The following is a 15,318-nucleotide window of genomic DNA, read 5'->3' as shown; positions in this document are numbered from 1 at the left end:
AGGCTAGCAGATTAGTGTTCTGTAAAACTTTCTGTAATGTTGAATTGACAGACAATTCAAGTGTCAAATTCTGCTCTCAGTAACACCAGAGTAAATGCAGACTAACTTCATTGCTAGCAGGACTTTTATACTTAGAGAAGCCTCAAACACTGGACTTTAGTGGGATGATGGCAGCAACTGAACTATATTGCCATCTTCACTAATGTAATCAACTCCACCAGCACAACGGTATGGGACTTACAACCGTCTCAGACACTGCTGGTATGATGTGTCCAGGGATTAACTAACTAGCTTCTAGAGAGCTCAGTGTTTTAAGATGACATGCCAAGGAAAACAAACAAAAAAATTGTGCTTGTGCTCTTTTTGTTTCTTTATGATGTACAAAGACAGCCTGAAATATTCCCTTAAACCTCCATTAGATATATGAAGGACCAGAAAGTCAAATCTAGTCTTGCTGGTTTTGCTGAAACTACTCAGATGTGTGATGTTGCTTATGAGCCCTTATTTGAATAAATACACTCATAGACTCAAAGATTAAGGTCAAAAGGGACAATTATGATCATTTAGTCTGACCTCCTTCATATTGCAGGCCACAGAACCTTACCCACTCCTGAAATAGACCAACCTCTGGCTGAGTTACTGAAGTCCTCAAATCATGGTTTAAAGACTAAGTTAGAGAATTCACCATTTACACTAGTTTAAATGTGCACATGCCCCATGCTACAGAGGAATACTAACCCCCAACAGGATCTTAGCCAATCTGACCAATCTGGGGGGAAATTCCATCCTGACCCCCAAAATAGTTATCAGTTAGATCCTGAGCATGTGGGCAAGACCCACCAGGCAAATACCTGGAAAAGAATTATCTGTAGTAACTCAGAGCTCTCCCCATCTAGCGTCCAGTCTCCAGCAATTAGGAATTGCTGAAAAGATTAGGGAAAGATGCCTCTTTTTACAAATGTTTTCAAGATATTTGTGTTAACAAAAATTTTAAAAAGCACCACACAAAGCACTTGTAAACAGTCCCATTTTAATTAATCTGGCTATCTTGTATGTTATCACTGATGACTTAATCCTACCAATTTTCCATTACCTCTAGGAAAGGCCAAATTTAGAGTCTGAACAAAAACCTCACATCTTGCAAGACTTCATGCATCATAATAAACCAGAGACACAAGTCTTCTCTCACCTCCCTGCAGATCCCCTTTAATTAGGCCCCCCAAAAAGGTGTTACTTGGTTCAAAATCCAGGCAGAGCTGAAGACCCCCATTTCAACTCTCTGCACCACCTAACGAAGACTCAAAGTAAATTGGTATGTCAAGCTAACCTACCCCAGAAGCGATCACATGAATGCTCACCAGGAAATACTTGTGATTTGATGAAAAATTATTTATCTGAAATCTAACTATATTTTGACTCTTACCAGGTTACAGTCATGGTAGTGACCATGCACAGGCCAAGGATCAAAAAATCTGGCAACCATACCATTCCCTTGAAAGTCAACGGAGCCCTACTATATACATATGACGGAACAAGCTACTAAAGCAACATAATCTCATTCAGTCAGGAAGTCTGACACAGTGATCACAAAAATCATAAATTGTGTTATTTCCATCTTTTCCCGTTAATCTCTAAGACGTTTTTTGGAGGGGGGGAAATCATGTTAGTGTCACAGCCAATGATCAAGATTTTGAGGATAATCTTATTTAACCTCTCTTTACCACATTCCATACCCACATTGGGGTGGGGCTGGGGGAAGAGATTCTGTTAGTGAAGGAGAAATTCACAATTATCCAGTCAGTTGCCTCAGATGGGATTCCTGGCAAGTGGGGCCAGGTTGGGGTTTCAGGGGTCTCGATGATATATGAGGCTTGGTCTACACTAGAAAATTAGGACAACATAAGGCAACCTAATTATGTTAGTATCTAGACTACAGCCTTGCTCTCACCAATGTATGTGCCCTACTACACTGACATAGTAACTCCACCTCCACAAGAGGCACAGGGCTTATGTCGGTGGAGTTAGGGTGACACGGTGTCTGTGTAAATACTGCGTTCCTTACATCGGCTATTGCCTGGAGCTGTGAAATTGACAAGAAAGCCAGGTCCACAGGTGGGCTGCTGCTAGGTCTCTGCTCCAAGCTGAGCTGCTATGGAGGCTTCCGGCTGGGGCTAACACCCGGGTGCCGCGCTGGGAGCCCAGCTGATCACCAGGGTCCTGGCTCCCCACCAGGGGCACAGCTGCCGACCGGACTCTGGGCACAAATCTCCCCACCTGACGTGAGGAGCACCGGGCAGCATCTGGGCTCCTAACAGGGAGCTGTGAGCCCTGGCTGTCAGCCCCCCACACTACTCCCATCAGTTGGTGGAAGCGCTCCTGGTAAGGACGTGCACCACTGACAGAAGAAGGGTAGTGTGGACATCAGCCACTGCTGTAAGTCAACCTAACCTAGGTTTACTTAAGATTGTTGTATAGACTTGCCCTTACACTATATTAAAAACAAAACAAAAAAAGAAAAGAAAAAAAGACAAATCCAGGAGTGAGAATTCCTCCAGTCACTTGTCCTTCCAACAGTGGAATGAATAGGATTAAAATATGCTGGCTGCTAGATGTAAGAACAAAGAAATGCTGGTATCTTTCTTTCCTAAGACTGCTGGTTGACTTAGTAATATTGTGGAGATCCTTGCAGTTAAATAAACTAGGATTTTTTTTTAAGCTTAATCTAACTGGAGCTTGTAACATTTAGACATTTCACAAGTTATAATACAAGCATAAATGTTTTCTAGTAACTACATACTGCTGCATGCCAACATGTTAAATCATCCTGTGACTAGTTTTTAGAGAATGTGCATTCAGAAACAAGTAGCCATGTTGGTTCCCGGATATTAGTGTGATAAGGTGGATGAGGTAATATCTTTTATTGGACCCTCGTACGTCTCTCACCAACGGAAGCTGGTCCAATGAAAGATATTACCTCATCCACCTTGTCTCACCTAGAAACAAGTTATTTTTAACCTGAATTATAAACAGTCAAAAAAAAAGCAGCAAATTTTAAAAAGTGTAATAAGCTTTGGAAACTACCTTTTCTGGTTACATGCAAACTTTCCTTAATAAGGCTCCCTCTGGACACAGAATACACACAGTGATTGTCACACAGAAAAGAAGGTCTTGGAGGGTGAGGGGGGATTTCTTTTTCTTTTTTTTAAAACACAGATTATTCAATAGATCATCAGGTTTATAAATGAAAGTGGTCATAAAAGGTTAACTTTGGAGTCATGATTTGATTATCTTGACTGCAATGGCTCTCCTTTTGGAGAGTTTATTTTCACTCCATTGTACCACAATGTTCAGTCCTGACTAATCTGCTTTTTAAGTGATAAAAAAGAAGACATCCAATAATAGGGCTGTCTCCACCAACCCTGTTACTGAAATTCTACATAGTGTTGCAAAAAAATCAGCATAAAAATTTGTTAACCCAGGTACAATCACACTCACCCATTCTTCCCGTAACAAAAACTGAGTGGTACCTTACTTGCTCATGAAAATAAAAAGTAAAATAACTTGCCACAGGCAAGCTGGTTTTGGTGGTTAGTTTATTATTTTGAGCAGGAAGAATATTAAAGGTACCAAAAAGAGTCCATTCTTGGGAAACCACTACTGTAATTACTAGGTAGAAGACACAAGATTAAGAATGCACTGAAATTTTTCTTAAGACCCTTTCTCTCCTCCATTCCTCAACTCAGGTACTACTGGAGATTCCTCCTCCTTACCTATCCCTGAGGGATTATAGCAGGCATTCTTTATTACAGGGATGTAAAAGGTTTTGCAAAAAGGTGGGCCTTGCACCATGCACCTGGTCAGGCTTACAACCATCACAATGGAATTCTTTAGGAAAGTGCCCTTTGCTAAAAATGCTCTGCCCTCTCTTCCCCCATCAGATGGAGTATTTCAGTGGTTCTCAAACTGTGAGTTGGGACCCCAAAGTGGGTTACAACACCGCTTTAATGGGGTCACCAGGGCTGGCGTTAGACTTACTGAGGCCCAGGGCCGAAGTCCAAGCCCCACTGCCCTGGGCGGCAGGGCTCAGGCTTCAGCTCCAGCCCAGGATGGCAGAGAGCTCAGGCTTCAGCTCCAGCCCAGGGCTCAGGTTACAGGCCCCCTGCCCATGGCTGAAGCCCTTGGGCTTCAGTTTTGGCCTCCCTGCCTGAGGCAGCGGGGTTTGGGTGAGGTTGGAAAAGCAACAAGACCCATCAGACCCCCAAACTGTAAACTTCCGTCAGGGGACAAGGCTGATGTTCCTTCTAGCTCCTCAAAGCAGGAGTTCAGATTTGAGGCAGTTATTTTGCTCTGGTTCTAAAGCCTTTGAGATATAGGAACTGAACTGGTTACAGAAAGGTCAGTAGTTTTCATCCTAGGTGATTTCCTCCCCCCACTGACAGACAGCTGGGCCAGAGCCATGATTGTGGATGCTGAAAAGAGAAGGCACGCTATTTGTGCTGTGTAGTAGGTCCAACAATTATTGTATAAAGGACCAATCAGTATTGTTTACCCAGTTGTGCCAAGGACTGCACAAACACTCAGGAACACAGGGTGTCTGAAAAGCTAGGCTCCTCCAATATACTGGTGGCACTGCAATATAGAATATCTCAACTGCTCTAAGCAGTCAAAAATTAATGAAAGCAGGAGATGGGTATAAGCCTTGTGAAACTTCACTCAGTCTTTTGGCAAGGAACTACTTACCACAACATTGTAAAATGTCTATAAGAAATAATCAAAACCAACTTTGAGCTGCACTTGTGAGAGAAGCACAGTCATGCATGTGATCAGCAGCACCATATGGCCAACTGTATCAAAGGCTTCTGAAAGGACCTGAAGTAAAAGCATGAAAGTTTGTCTTGTTCATATCCATAAGAAGGTTCTTAATCCATATCAGATGTATCAATGCAGTGTCCTAGAGACCTTCTGCTGTAGGTACTTACAAGTATAACAAAAATATTTTTATTTAGCAGTGTTTTCTATGTATACCAAGAGATTTTTTTATACCTCTGTTTTGTAAAGTAAAAATCTGCTTAGCTATTATGTGAAAATGTCATCGGAACCATCCATAACTGAAGAACAGGGCAGGACGGGCATGCATTGATAGAGAAAGCTAGCACAGCACTTGTTTGTATTATGACATTACTGCCTTGGTTACAAGACTACTAACTTCATTCACAACAAAAAGCACATTCCTTTCTTTATACCACACTGCAACTCATGTAGTACAAATTAATTCTTTCAAGAATGATTAAGGTTGCCCAATATTTTCCACTGTAAGGCGCCCGTTTTCGGTTGCTTATAAACTTTGCCAACTTTAGTAGTTGGAGCTGATTTATTTATTATTAATTATTATTATTATTTCAGATGCTTCCAAGAATGAGGCTAAGCAAAAGTACATTGTTTTGCCCATGTTATTCTAAAAAAATTGAGTCCTTTTCTTTTAAATGCTCTGGCACCCCCATGCTTGGTAGCAGGGGCTCTCCTTCCTTCCCCCACTCCCTCAGGGCCAAAAATTTCAAGTTCCTACTCCCCTGTAGAAAAAAAATAATGTGATCAGATAATTAAAGATTGTGTCATAATGCATATGAATGCAGAAGCATATGCATGGGCAATCTTACTTCTGGCATTTCCTAATTTTTGAGTGCTTGATTTTGAAATTATGGTGTTCTGTTAACAGTGTGTGTGTGTGTGTAATATGCAATTAGTGGGATAAGCATTACTGTATATTTTCACAAAAACTGAAGAAATCAGAATATACAAACTAAGATTAGAAGATTACCCATATTTGTCCAGCAAGATATTTTCAACATATCTAAAGAATCTACACAGATTGTGCTCAAGAATCTAGGAGATTTACAGCTTTACCTTCTTAACCCACCCCCTCCCAAAAAGCCACATTTCAGTTAGCCTTTCAACAGATCTCAATGTGTAATCAAGTTAGTAGTAGATTTTTAAATTTTTTGCAACAGTTTCAGCCGGTAGAGGGTGTGCTTGAACATGCAAGGGAACCTGAATATATCCAGCTAGGTTTCACATACTGAAAACATTCAGACATATCTTATGGAAATATCAAGAAAGTTATTTCTGAAATAAGATTCTCTCCTCAGCTTGTAATGTTAGAACTTTCAACAAACAAATACTGAAAAAGGGTTGATTCTTCCATGCTACATTCCACCTCAAAGCCAAAAGAAAAAATGTATTCTACATTTTGCTTTTAACAGATTTTTCAGTTTGTTAGTTCAGAATTGGTTTGTGGTCAGCATCGGCTGTCTAATCTACATGTTATTTTAAAGTAGGTATCCTGGCAATGTCTGCTGCATCTTCCAACTTGTAAATTTTATACACAGGAGAATTCATTTATTTAATCATCTCTCTCTCCAGTTTGGGCTGTTCCTCATTTTCTGTGTCTTCAAAGTACATTTGCTAGTTCCACAGCTATGCAGCAGTATTTTGATCACCAGTATATGCACCAGATTCTCCCATTCCCCAAATCACACACAGTGTTGCTATATACATCTGCTTACTGTTTGTGAGTAGTCACTTCACTATAATTCACAGGAAACCTGCTTTTTGGAGGGGTCAGAGGAATACTCAGAAAATTTGAAAAATATTTCAAATTAAAGTTTTATGACCGTTTGGGGCGAGGGACATGTAATGCAATGCAAAAAAACAGCAACCCTTTAAAGACCACTTACAGAGATGATTAATCTGTTATATCCTCTTCTTTCCCAGGATATGTGACCTTTGATATTGAATTCTAGTATTACTTAGTTTAGTATACCAAATTAACAGAAAATTCTTTGAGGTTGCCTTTGGTTTTCCCCCAATGAATACTAAAAGGACTTATGTTATACATGTTTGTGATTAAGCAATCAAAACTGTCTAGACAACCCTAAATAAGATTCTCAAGAAGAAAAAGCCTCCACTGGGACTCTCTTTTTATCCAATTGCTTTATACTAATTTTATTAGAGTTAAAAAGACTAGATGGCTCATGGAACTGTTAAGATACTGAGAGTCTTTCACCTCTAGTTCCACAAGTTCAAATCTAACCCAAGCCAGCCCCCATCCGCAGGCATCTGAAATGAACGTATATGTTGTTGTAGCCATGTTGGTCTCAGGATATCAGAGACACAAGATGGGTGAAATAATACCTTCACTGGACTGTTCAGAAGTTGGTCCAATAAAAGATATTACCTCATGCACCTTGTCTCTTATTAGGCAAGACATCCAAGTAATCAAACAACAACTGAATTTGGTTCATATTTATAAACTGGCCAAGGATAAAGTAGACTTATCATCAAATAAATTACTTTTCCACATTCTAGTTGGTGTCTGCATTATTTTTGACTATGTTCTACATAGCTCTCCCTCGCCACAAATACACATACCAGTTGCAAAGCATGATATACTTGTTCTACAACAGTTGTTGAACTGCTGACCAAATCTCAGGACTTTAGATGTATGCTTAAAAAAAAACAAAACACACACACTTTGTAGACTGCTGAGACATTAACCTAGTTTACTTATTGTCACTGATAAACAGTAGGAACAGCAATATTTCTGCATATACCCGTACGTGAGATTGACTATTATTTTGAAGCCTTCTCTTTTGTTATACTGACATGAATTTACTTCATCACCTAGCTGAGGTATGTGGTATAACACGTAAGCAACCACCCATACCCATTACTATAATCTCCACCAGTCTGAGTGAGAAAAGTCATTTTTTCACACTTGAATACCTTAGTAATGAATGCAACAGAAAAAAACAAAATAGATTTTGGTGGGGGCAGCTTTTGTAACATCTTAAAATGGCCAGTTTTGACCTGTCCATTATGCAGATCTCAACTGTTATTATTAGCAGATGCTCATTTTACACCCAACTTTACTGATGTACCAAACACCTGCTTTCCCTATTTCTCACTATCTTACCATCAGAAATGCTAGATCTTCCAACTTGTAAATTTTATACACACGAGAATTCATTTATTTAATCATCTTTCTCTCCAGTTTGGGCTGTTCCTCATTTTCTGTGTCTTCAAAGTACATTTAGTAGTTCCACAGCTATGCAGCAGTATTTTGATCACCAGTATATGCACCAGATTCTCCCATTCCCCAAATCACACACAGTGTTGCTATATACATCTGCTTACTGTTTGTGAGTAGTCACTTCACTGAAATTCACAAGAAATCTGCTTTTTGGAGGGGTCAGAGGAATACTCAGAAAAACATTCTTTTTCTTTGCTATCAACCTACTTTCTCAAGGATTACAAGGGGAATTAATTGCTTGGATTATTTTTGAAGAGCAGCCCAGGAATACAAAGTCTGTTTAAGGGGTAACGGAACAGTATGACAGTAAACATACGGTTACGGGGAGATTACATTTTGGGGCCTCAAGCTTAAAAGTGGCCCATTTTAACAAGTTAAGAGTATCATCTCAAATTATTTCCAAAACCATGGCAGAGATGCCATTAGGCTTGCTAACAAACAGTTATGTAGAAAAGCTCCTTCTGCATTTGCACACTTGCTACTCAACACATTACTGGCTACTATGAAGAAAAGCCAAGGGTCTGATCCTGAAACATACTGAGCATCCACAACTTCCACCAAAAGGAAAGTGTTGAGGATAATTCATATCTATCAAGATAAGTAGTGCCCTGTGCGGATACAAAATTTGTTTCCACATCCGATCCACAAACATTGTCTACAGATATCCACAAATTTGCAAGACTCTAAAGATGCAAAACAAAGGTATTAGTTAACTACAATTTGTTATTCTGATACGCACTCAGTTCTTTTGTACTTCATTTTTTAAAAAAAGCATCGTTTACCCAACTCCAGCCAAGATAAATCCTTGTCTTCTTCCTTCCTGTATTTCTCCCCCACCAGTTCAGTTCATCACCTGCTTAAGTTAACTCTTTACATAAATATATTGCCACCTTTGGGAAAAGAAAAGTTACTTTAGAAGAGTAACTTTCATGGTTGACCTTTAAACTTGTGCTGCAGTTTCTCCTACCAGTGTTCTATTTCTCACAGTAGAAGATAGTCAGTGACTGAATGACTGCTTATAATATTAAAACTAAAGAAACAATATCTGACAAAACATTCATTGGGGAAACAAACACCACAAAAACAAAACACCCCAGCCCATGTCTGAGATTATGATTAAATCTTTAGGTCTGAAAGGGACTTCCTTCACTGCTAGTAGACACTGTTCTTTAATTGGCTGAAGGAGTTACTATTGAGCAAGTCAGACCATAAGGAATAGCTCAGTGGTTTGAGCATTGGCCTGCTAAACCCAGGGTTGCGATTTCAATCCTTCAGGGGGCCATTTAGGGATCTGGGGCAAAAAAAAAATTGGGGATTGGTCCTGCTTTGAGCAGGGGGTTGGACTAGATGATCTCCTGAGGTCCCTTCCAACTCTGATATTCTATGATTTTCAGATCTATGATAAGAACGGCGATACTGGGTCAGACCAAAGGTCCATCTAGCCTGGTATCCTGTCTTCTGATAGGGGCCAATGCCAAGTGCCACAGAGGTAATGAACAGAACAGGTAATCAACAAGTGATCCATTCCCTGTCATAAACAGAGGCTAGGGACACCATCCCTGCCCATCCTGACCAATCCATCCATCACTGGGTTGGACCAATAGCCTCTTCTGGTTCAGGGAGTGAAATCTGGCACTAAACCCACATGAAAGCGTACAGCATTAGGCCTTATGATTTAATTTTAGGGCATTTGATTCCTGGAAGTTTGGTTCAAAAATTAAACAGACACTATCTACTTTAAAAAAAAATAAAGCATTAGGAAGTACCCCAGTCATGCTACAGTTCCCTTATATTACTATTGTTTACATAACAATTTATGCAAATGGCTGGCACTAAACACTGGAAAAGACTTTAAAGATCAGGATAATCTATTCAATTGAACTACATAATATTTAGAACTTGCATAGTACTTTATATTTTCAAAGTGTAAGTCAAACTTCAATCTTTTGTTAAAAGCCCATTTGTTAATACTTGTTCCTATATAGTTTAGTTAGTTAGTTAGTTGGTGTGGGTGGGAGTTGTCAAAAATATTTATATTTGTAAATAAATATTCCATGTAGAGAAGACTTTCCACCTATTCCCCAAAACTTTCGCTGAATAAAATTTCTCTGGAGAATTTGGACAGCTCTATACAGAAGAGGTGCATAAATCTTTAAAAACAAAAACCACACATAAAAAGTCCTGTCTGTTGCATGGACAAAGATCACACGGCATTTTTCATAAGATTAAGGATTTGTCCTTGTGTTATTGACCCAAGATTTCCCCTGTGGGCCAGTTGGTTATTGCCCCCTGATCAGAGAGGTGGCTGCCCAACACTTTAGCTGTATGCATTCAATTTTAAATTCTTTTTAGAGAAAAAAGCTTTTAAATTATTATTGAAGATGCAGATAAATATTTTAAACAAAAATTATTTTTAAAATTATTTTTAAAAGCATACCGAAGAATAATCACACATTTGGGAACAGTCAGTTTTTATCCAGTCTATCACTTGGCATATACAGTATTCCCAATTTTATTAGTGTGTTATCCTGATAGACCAGAACAGTTTCCCATAAATCTCCAGCTCAGATTCTCATCCATTTCTGAGTATAATCAGAAAAAATATGTTTCCCTCCTGCTTGTACCTCAGAGTACACCTCTGCTCTTATTTTTCTATTTTAACTTTTTAATTCTTCTTTAATGGCAATGATAGTGTTTTGAAGACGCAGTACAAGCCACAATACAAAGCTGCATTGTAAGATTTGTACAAAGTGTTTATCCAATAGTTCCCTCTCTTGCCCTTTCCTAAAGGGATCCTATTCTCTTCATCCTTACATCTGTTTAAGACCAATATAACCCCATTACCGTTAGTGGGGTGACACTGGGAGTCTGTGAGAGCAGAATCAAGCCCATAGTCTTTTATGGGCCTCCTTACTGTCACTATTCCGATATTAGCAACAACACAGATGTTCAGCAATGTCTACCCCAGGCTCTCTACAAGCAATTTTGCACGGTTTTCAACACTGACAGTAGCCACAGTGGGTGTAATGTAGACAAAGCTCCCATGCAGCTGCTGGTGTTTTTACCCCTATGTCACTCTAAGGCCACAGGTGCCGGAACTAGGGGTGCCGCAGCACCCCCTAGGTTGAAGTTGGTTCCATCAACAACATGGTTTAGAGTTGGGTTCAATGGCTCTCAGCACCCCCTCTATAAAAACTGTTCCAACACCCGTGTGAGGCAACAGAGGTGACAAAAAGCACGGGCAGCTGTAAGCACCTCGTCTACACTAGGGCTCCCACTGGCACTACCCTTAATGCGGCCGACCTCACCTTAGCGCCAGTAGGGAAGAGCTGAGTATAGAGGAGGCCTCCAGCAGGGCTGCTCCAGGAAAGTCTGTGGCCAGGAAAGGGCAGGGCACGGATGGGAGGCAGGACTCAGACTCTCTCTCTAGCGCTAGCCGCCTTGCGCCAGCAGGGGACGGTAAGGGAGGGGGGAGATAGGAAGTTGGGGTGGGGAGAGAGGTTCCCCCACCGGAGGCAGGCGATGGGCAGCCGCGGGGGCCGGACCCTTTACTCCCGGGGCCCCGCAGGGGAGAAGAGGTCCGCGCACCGGGGCGGCGGGCTCAGAAGACGCAGGACCCTAGGAATCGGGGGGAGGGGTGGGGGAGGGGCCGCCGGCAGCCCAGGAGGCAGGTAACGACCCCGATCCTCGAAGCGGGCTCAGCGCGACCCCAGGGCACCGAGACAGCCGGCTCTCCGGGCAGGACCGCGCCCGCCCCGGGGCTAGCAGCGGGCACTGTGCGGAGCCCACGCACTCACACAGGGAGGCGGGGGTGGGGCTCCGGCTGCCCCAGGGCTGGGCCGGGGCTCCCCCGAGCGGGACGCTCACCTACTCTCCTTGCTGCGAGTGCCCGCTGTGCGCAGCCCAGGCTCCGTCGCCGCGGCTCCGGTCCCTTTAAATCCCCTCCGCAACTGAGCAGCGCGGCGGCCGCGCTCGGGATTTATCCCCGCCCGAGGGGAGCGGGCGGCGCGAGCAGAGCCCCGCCCCCATCCTGCCCTCTCGACGAGACCCCGCCCCCGCCCCCGCCAAAACGCTTCCGCCTACCCAAGCCCCGCCCCTTCGGAGGGAAACCGCGCCCCCAGCCTCCCCGGGTCCACACCTGGCCCTCACATGACCCTCGACCCCGGTCCTCTCCGAGGCAGATCCTGACTCCTGTTCTCATCCCAAGCAGCTCTTTTGAGACCCCCCCCTTCCCATAAACATATTCCACTCACTCCCCTACTCTCCATCGCCACCCAGAAACAGCTTGCCCCCTTGTGCCTTACCCCAAACTCCCCCCTCTCCCAGTGCCACGTTAAAATAATCCACATCTCTTCCCCCGCCCGCCTCCCGACCCCACCATTGCCTTCAACCCTTGTTTGAGGTAGCTGGAGCACAGACCACCACTACTGGTCTGGGGAGGCTGGGATGTCACCCCTCAACTGACCACTGCTCCTGGGCTGCAGTCTGTCCTGGAGGAAGGACTTGGTATCCATACACCCAATGTGAAGGTCCCTGCTCACATCTCCTGAATAGAAACATGATGTGGAGTCAGCAGCAAGCCTTCCCCACACGAGCGGCAGGTTTCAGAATATAAAACCCTATATCCTTGCCCTCCCCTTCTCCAAACTCTACCCCTTCCCCCCTGTAGTTCTACAGTAGAGCAAGAAAGAGCAGAGGGATTGAAGCACATGGACAATATGGAAGCTCTGCAATCTAAGTCTCAAAAAATTCCTGACACTACAGTTGCTAGGACCAACTTCAGTTGGTGAGAGAGACACGCTTTCGAGTTTGAACAGAGTTCGAAAATAGACTTGAAGAAGAGCTCTGTGTAAGCTCCAATGCTTGTCTCTCTCACCAACAGAAGTTGGTCCAATAAAAGATATTACCTCAGCCATCTTGTCACACACATACCCTTTGTCACGCTAAGACACTCACCCTGAGTGTGTGTGTTCAGTCTCATGTGTTCTATGTCACAGGTGCTACTGTTAGTGACGGGAGCTGGCTAATTTCCTGGTTTGAGGGGGCTTTGGCCCTTCCCTTACATTTTGATGCCATCTGTGGCACTGTGACAAGGAGGAAGTATTATACTGGGAAATGCACATTAATCTTAACATTGGCTGACAGCCCTGAGGATCCTGACAGCCCTGTTAATACCACTTGGGTCATTTGCAAACTAAACAAATAGGCATCCTCTGAGCCTGGGGGAGTGCAGCAGTCATTGTCACACATTAGAGCTGTTTGAAAATTACAATTTTTTTCATTTTACAGGTTCAGCAAAAGAGATGCAGCCCCGCAAGAGAGGGACAAAGGCTCTTTAAACCATCTTTATGGTCTTGGATTTCTGTATTGCTCTGGGAGCCAATATACAACCCAGCATAAACTAGGACAGCCAGATGATGCTTTAATTTATGGCAGCCTCCTCAGGGCTGCTTATGGACTGTTCCACAGTCTGGAGCAGCTCAGAATCTCTGTACCAGTCTGCACTGTGGAGAATCTCCTCTCCCATCTCTGAAATGCCCCCGTTCCAGAAAACTCATGAGAGGGGAGCCAGTGGTGAGGCAGTAAGGACTAGGATTTGGGGACAGACAATATTCCATAATGTTTTGCTTTATTAGCAGTATCAACCAAAATTAGTATTTTTGCAAGTATTCAATACAAATGCCACCATTGTTCAATACGTGGCCCATTTTTGCTTATTTTCACTCAGAAATACTCTTCCCGCCTCAAAAATGCGCACACTTTAATGACTTTAGAGGAAAATGCAAAAACCCGTGAATTTCAAGTAATTTGACATTTGTCACACACACTGATTCTCAAACTCTTTCTTCATGTGGACCAAATGTTAATATAGAGTTAGCCTCATGGATGCATTCTTCTCCTTCTGAGTGATCATGCAGACCCTTTCGCCTTCCTTTCATGAATACAGAACATCCCTGTAAAAACTATGTGGAAAACTAATATTAGGAATGGATTTTTAGCAACACTTTAATGCAATTTAGCTTCTGGGAATAAGGAGGAGGGGGAGCCAGAACCAAGTGACTGGCCAGCTGTGTGGACCACTAGCAAGTACCCCTTACTCTCTAAAGACAAACCAAACCCCAGCTTTAAATATCCTCAAACTTTGGCAAAGTTTGGATCTGATTCGAAATTTTTCACTCTAGTCTGTTTCTAGTTTAAACACAAATGTTGACAAGACCAAGAGTGTTTCAACCAAATTAGATTGAAATGGTTTTCAGTTGTATTTAAAACCCAGTTTGGGTAGCACAGTTCCCAGCTCAGCGTAAGCAAAGCCTTGGAATTACGCTGCCAGAAAGCAGCCTTCTTCCTTCCACTTTATGGTTGCCACGGTGCACTGTCAGCATAAGATCATGTAGAAGAGAGCAGCCACCTCTAGCCCAGATAAATAATCACTATTTTTCTAATAAATTAATGGCCTTACATAATTGTACTTGTACCTATTATAAAGTAAATTATTAACACTTCTGCAGGTATGTAAAGAAAACATCATGCATCACTCCTGTTAGTTATTTTGTATTAGCACTGATTGATTTTGTATGTAGGCTAAAATTAATGAGCCAAATCCTGAGGTCCTTACTTAGGCAAAAACTCCAGTGACTTCAACAAAAGTTTTCCCTTAGTAAGGATGATAGGATTTTGCCCTGAATTTGTATATAGGTCTGAATTGAATATATGTCTTGTTACTATTTGAATTCATTTGTATGAAGGTACTTATGTGCACCAGAATTTAATATAATCATATGTATATAAAATAAAACTTCCTACTCATATCCAATGTGTTACAAGGCTATACTTAGAACCAGATAGCTTTGTCAGATGAGACCTAGTCATTTTGAAGGGAGAGGGTTAAAGTCGCATACAGTCACTAATAAGGCTACAGAAAATATCAGCAATTTCTATTTCACTTATAGCAAAATATCTCGTCATGATGGAAAAATGTCACTTAAATTCAAAAGGGAAAAAAATCAAAGTAATATGGGAAAATTGATTCAAATACAAGTAAATCTAAAATTGACAAGATAGTGGATAGACACTGTCTGTCAAACTACACCCTACCTAATTTTGGAGAATGCCTATTTTTTGGTATCTATGAATGCTGCCATCTGCTGAGGTTAAAATGTTTAGATTAGTGTTACTAAACCTTTTCAGGTGGCAATTCTTTATTCAAAGTCAAAAATGTTTCAACCCCC

The 15,318-nt window shown here is 42.0% G+C and overlaps 1 protein-coding gene across 1 annotated transcript in view; it reads right to left on the bottom strand.

Annotated features, from left to right (window-relative positions):
- SERPINE2 (serpin family E member 2) overlaps positions 1–12,150 on the bottom strand; it is a 44,123-nt gene extending 31,973 nt beyond the window's left edge. The window contains exon 1 of the mRNA XM_038417555.2: positions 11,957–12,150. The gene's annotated coding sequence lies outside the window, so the exon portion shown is untranslated. The remainder of the gene's footprint in view (positions 1–11,956) is intronic.
- Positions 12,151–15,318: the final 3,168 nt, after the last annotated feature.

The sequence above is a fragment of the Dermochelys coriacea genome, chromosome 9, assembly GCF_009764565.3.
Source record: "Dermochelys coriacea isolate rDerCor1 chromosome 9, rDerCor1.pri.v4, whole genome shotgun sequence".
Lineage (NCBI taxonomy): Eukaryota > Metazoa > Chordata > Testudines > Dermochelyidae > Dermochelys > Dermochelys coriacea.
The sequence above is the reverse complement of the archived record's forward strand: the minus strand, read 5'-3'. Positions and strand labels throughout refer to the sequence as shown.